The sequence below is a fragment of the Indicator indicator genome, chromosome 8, assembly GCF_027791375.1.
Source record: "Indicator indicator isolate 239-I01 chromosome 8, UM_Iind_1.1, whole genome shotgun sequence".
NCBI lineage: Eukaryota > Metazoa > Chordata > Aves > Piciformes > Indicatoridae > Indicator > Indicator indicator.
The window spans coordinates 28,713,810-28,719,809 of record NC_072017.1 but is presented as its reverse complement, the minus strand read 5'-3'; positions in this window follow the sequence as shown (position 1 = coordinate 28,719,809).

Sequence of the window (6,000 nt, the reverse complement as noted above, 5' to 3'; positions counted from 1 at the left end):
TCTCTCTGTGAAGTGTTTTATCCATGCTCTGGTTTTGGTCTGAGATGAAGGGCTCATGCCCAAAGACATCAAGGATGTCAATCTGAATTTCAAACAAACCTGCTTCATCCATATTCATGTTTTTTGTCTACAGCTGTATGGCATGACAGTGGACATCCAGTGACCCAGCCCACAGCCAGCACCCAGCTCTATCTATCAAAACAGTTGAGGAGCAGAAATCATTGCACTAGGAATAAATTGGAAATACAACTACTGTATAATAATGGATATGAATTTAAAATTAATACAGAGAATGCTTCCACTAGAAAATTAACCCTGAAATTATAGCCTGCAACTTGATTGTACAAAGGCTTTAATACATGTGCTTAATTTTCAGTGAAGTATTGTGGTGGTTTGGCCCTGGCTTAGAGACAGAAGCCCACCAAAGCTGCTCTATCTCTCCCCTTCTTGGACATGGGAGAAGGAAAAATATAACAAAAGGCAGCAATAAGATAGAAGAAATTTAATAATAATGATAGGCAAAATCAAGCAACAGACTGGGCGGAAGCAAAAGCAAAGAGATGTTAATCTCTACTGCCCAGCAGCACACAGTGGGCAGTGACTCCTGGGAAGCCCAGTTCTATGTATAGTGGTTCCTCTGGAGGACAGGCACCATGGATGAATGTTCCCACGCTGCCTTCTTTCACTCAGCTTTTATATCTGAGCTGATCTCATACAGTACAGGATACCCCTTTGGCCAGTTTGGGTCAGCTGGTCTGGCTGTGTCTCCTCCCAAGAGCTTGCCCATCCCTCAGTGTACTTTTTGGTTGGGGAAATGTTGGAAAAGCACAGCCTGACTTCAGCAGTAGCCAAAACCCTGCCGTGTTATCAGCTACAGTTCTGCAAAACACCGCACTAGAAAGATTCTTTGAGGAGAATTAACTCCAGCTCAGCCAAACCAAATACAAGTATGCATCACTGGAAACATCACGCAAGTAAGGCATGTGTAGGCTCTAGAGTGCTACATTACAACATTTAGAAGCATAATAAGTATTAAGATAATGATGTCCTAGATTTCAGGCCTACTTGTAAGCAAATGAGAGATCATACTCAACTCTTTTTTTTAAACTGAGCATGTTTTTGAGTTCTCCAAAATTGCTGATGCACACGGGTAGTTACAGCATGGTCAGTGATGACAGCGATGGCCTACAGAGGGACCTGAGTGAGAACAGAAATTCAAATGGCTCTTAATGGTCTGAGCTCCCAGTTACCTCTAGAGCAACTCTGCTGGTTTGGAGGCCAGACAGATCCTCTCTTGCCCCAAAAGGGACAAAAGAATAATCCTCACAGAAACGGGTTGAAGAGTGATGGACAGTTTAAATGGAAAAGCAATTGGTGAAACTACAAAAACTACAAAGCATAGTGGCAAAGATATCCCAAAGTGTACAGAGTTGCTTACACAATACCCAAAGGCCTCCCAACTCTTCCCTTCTCCCCACTTTAGGATCTACCCAACCCCGCCAGGGCTCTTTCTGCCCCCCCCCCCCACTGCTAGGCTGGTCTCAGGCTGGCCAGGTCTGAGACTGCCCCTCCCTCCTTCTCCTCCTGGCATTAGGCCTAGACAGGCCTAAGAGGCCTTGAGATACTCCCCCACTGTTACCTGATAGGGAGCATCTCCCATGGGAACAGAAAGGGAAGAAAGAGGAGGAGAATGACTTTGCAGATGGATTTATAGGGTGCAGGATTTATGGGTAAAAATACACTGTTTCCTCTGTCCACCTTATTGGGCTAAACACTCAGGACACTGGAGGTGTAACTTATGTGGCAGTAACAGGAGGCACCCAGCCTGAACTGCTGCAGCAATGCACATAGAAAACTTTTTTTTCCTGTCTTTAGATCTCTTTCAAATCATATTAAAAATGCCATCTTTCACACAGAGAATGGATTTATCAATTTAAGACCGTTTTCATATAATCTGCAATCAGTAGGAAGATCTTGCAGCGGAATAAGTCAGTTTCCTTTCATAGTGCAGCTTTCCAGGTTTTCAGAGATACCTTTGTTCTGAGTAAGATCCCCAGTCAGTTCTGTGGTAATGCAGAGAGCCCCTGTGAGTCACTCTGAATAAACAGGGAAGAGCTTTCAATGAAGCATCAAGGGGAACAGCTTTCTAGTATTTTTACATGGGGAGTTTTACATTTGCCAGTTTTTTGCCTGATTGGTCTTACTGTTGTGCATTGTCCAGTTGTCTATAATTGTTCTTTTCATGGTGACAAAGTAGATTAATTTTACTGCTAGCAGCTAAACCAAAAAGTCAGCCTGTGACACAAGATAGAGAAGATAGACCGAAGGAGTTTTTATTGCTACTTAATTGATTTTTTTGCTCATGCAAAGTAAACAGTGTCATTAAATAAAGATTTGTTTTAAATGCAATCAGTGGGCAATCTGCTTGCTACTATTCTTTCTTCAGACAGGAAGGGCTTCAGGGCAGAACTTGCTGTTATACTAATAGTACTGAGGAGACTAACTGAAAAAACCCCATCCAGCTGTTGTAGATAATGTGCTTTAAATAGGAATTGCCTTGGAGATGTGATGCTAATTCCCTACCATATTTAATTCTGTTTTCCACTTAAGTCCCATCCATTTTCATAATGAATTTCTTGTGTCAAGGTTCATATTACTTTTTTTTACTTCTGTACCTCTAAGTCTCTTAGAATTTAACAGCTGCCTACTTTGAATACTACAGCTGATATGTTAAGCTTTATTTCTGCTGTGGTAATTGATCCTTTCTTTTACCTCTCTATTTCTAGCTGCATGATTTTATTAACTGACAAGCTGTTACTTTGTTTAAGAGCAGAACATGATGCCTCCCTTTGATAAACACAAGGCAAAAAAAGAATCCTTGCAAAAGCTCAGAGCTGCAAACGTCTGAGCTGTTCATTGTAAAGTTTTCAGAAACAGAGACATAAATACACAAGGGTATTAATCATATTAGTCCCTCTGTTATTGCTAAATATAAATCAAATAAGCCTATCCAGACATCAGCATAAGAAAAAGCAACATTTCATGCTCACAGTTGCTCGCATGCTAGAGAGCCAAAAGGCTTCTTTAAATCTGGAAGATGATACTTACATAAGGAGTGCAATATTCACTTAAGTTCTAATTGGGAGTCTAGGTTTGCTGGTCTGGGTAGCAGAGAATGACTGAGGGAGTGGATTTCAATGAGTCAATTGATATATTTAGGTATATAATTGATATGCTTAGGTATATAATTGGTATACTTAGGTATACCTGGGCCAGTTAACAGTGTGCGGAAAGAATATAATTTTGATTCACTTTTATTTACTGTTTGAAACTATACCTATTGTCCTCTCACCAAAACTGGGAGGAAGTAGAAGTACCACATCTAGTTCATGCACTACTAAGTGTGAACATGTTGTATGGGATGAATGAGGTAAGACACCTTATGCAGCGTAAATTCTGGGCTACTTTGTTGTTGTTTTGTTTTTTGAAGCTTTTTTTTTTCTCTTATAGAAAGAAACAAAAACATATTGCCAAGTGCTTGACTACTTAAAGCACTTGGAATGAACCAAGAGAAAGTTTACCCAAAATACAAAAATACTAAGGCTTATGAAGAAACATGACAAGAGGAAGGCTCTGCAGTATGTGTTCAGAATGAAAACAAAACCAGAGATGCACCAGCTGTCTGCATGGGATGATGGATGAAAGATGCTCCTTGCAGCTCACAGCTTTGCAGCTCAACTATACCATGTTGTTTATCCTTTTGGTGCGCAGCAAAACTCAAACTGTTTCTTTGGATCTTGCAGGAATTAATACTGCACGTGAACTGCTGTACTGAAGCTTAAAGTCCATCTGTTCTAATGCTTTGTCTCCTAGTGGCCTTGGATTTTTGTGCTTAAATTCTTCTACCAAAACAGAGAAGTTTGATAGCTCTCCCTTTCTGGGGAAAAAGGTTACTTCTGTGCATCAGCTTAAGACTTGAGTAGCAATGGCCATGGAGCGTATGCTAGTAGAGGTGTAGGCTTTGGCAAATCTGGCAAGAGCGAGGCAGGGCTTCTCATAGAATTCCTGCTTTGGGATGATTTCTCCGTGTGCGCAGTGGCCTTCAGGCTGAAGTTACAGCTGCAACAGCGTCACCTCCCGTTCTTCACAATGAGCTGCGATCGTGTGTCTTGTGAGGGAACAGTCCGGCCACTTAGAGCCAATAGGTATGCAGAAGAAAAAAACAATTAGATGCTTGGGGAGATTTTCTAAGCCTTTGGCGAAGCGAAAGATGAAGTGAAACACACGTGTACTGCGGTCACCATCTACAAGCTTCCATATCCTAATATGGTCTGCTCCAGCCTTTTGAGCCGGATAGCGTGCAGGGCCATTGGGAGACCATGTCTCTCTTTTACACTTGTTCCTCTCCTGGTATGTGTCGACGGAACACACACCTCCCGTTTATCACGTCTGCCATTTCGCTCCCACGGACCTACAACATCGTGGGCTCAGGAGGCTGGGCGGGGGCTGCAGCCACTCCACACAAACCTCAGCAGCGACTGAGCCGAAAGAATGCGGCGGCGTGCGGAGGCAGCCCTCCAGCCTACTTCTTTCGTTGCCTTCCTGCTTTCCTCCGCCCCTCTCTTCCGCGGCGCATCCTCCCTCCACCCCTCGCCTCTCCCTCACACTCGCTGCCTGCGGGGTTGCTGTCAGGGGTGGTGCTAGCTGAGCCGGCCGCTTTCCCCCGCCTCGGCGATGTGCTGAGAAACGGCAGCTCCGTGCGTCGCCCTGCTCCTGTCCCGTCGCTCTTATTTCTAACGGGTCGGTCGCCGGTGCGGAGGAGCGTGGCGGTAAGTGACGGAGCAGGGTGGGGTAGACGTCGTCTCCAGTGGCAGCCAGGGACGCGGGGACCTCTCCAGGGCGGTGGTGGCGGAGGCCTCCCGGGGCGCTCGGGGAGAGAGCGGCGGGGCTGAGCGGCTCCGCTCCGGTGATACCGAGAGCTGTGCTTTGTGTGTCTGTGACCGTAGAGGGTGCGCGTATGTGTATATAAGGATATATATGTGTATAGCTAGACATATATGCGTCGGTAGAGAGATGTATATACACACATGATTTTATATACATATATATATATATAATGTCTAAAACGTGTTTGAGAGACATGTACATATATGTATCTATATATATATCTATATATATCTCCTGTTGAATGTCCTCTTGCGGGCACGGTCAGGGAGGAGAAGCCGGGCGCCGTGGCCGCCTTGTGCCGGCGGGAGCCAGCGGGTACCGGAGCGGCCGCGCTGCCCCGCCCGGCCCTATCCGCCTCGGTGGGTGCTCCTCTTTCCCTGCTTGCGGCTATGGCCACGATGCGTTCCCCTCCTCCCTCCCTCTGTGGGTGCCTGTGCGTTATTTGATGTCCGCGGTCCCCGGGTGCCCCCCACCTGGTCGCGGCGCTGCCCCCCGTCCAGGGATGGGGACGGGCTTGGGAACCCCCGTGACGGAGGAGCCACAGAGCCCCGTGGGCCTGGCCCCCAGGCACTGTGCGTGTGAGGTGCTCCCTCCCGCAGCCCCAGCGCAGCAGGTACCGTGGGCAGTTTGGCAGGGGCGCAAACGCCGCCCGGCGCCGCCCGCTCGTCACGAGTTAGTAGAAAGCTGCGGCAGCCCAGATGCCTTCCTAGACATCCACTCCTCCTACTTAGCCGCTGACAGAGAACAGAAAATTAACAGGCAGCACTTCGTTCTGTGTGGGTGGAGGAAGAGAAAGGGCTATCGTCAAGGGACTTGTTGAAGGGACACTGACTTCTTGATTTTACTTACTATTTGAGTAGTTTGAGTGTAGCGGTGGCTTGTACAGCTGCCATGGAACTGACTTGCTAGCTTCAGTGCAGTGGTTTTAAAATCCTGCATGCTTGATTTTGCTTTTTAGTTAAACGTTTTCTCAGTCCTGATACATGCAAAGAACCCCTTTGGGAAAACTCAGTTTCCAGAAGAATTGTGTGGACTGTGCACACTGGGCTCCTG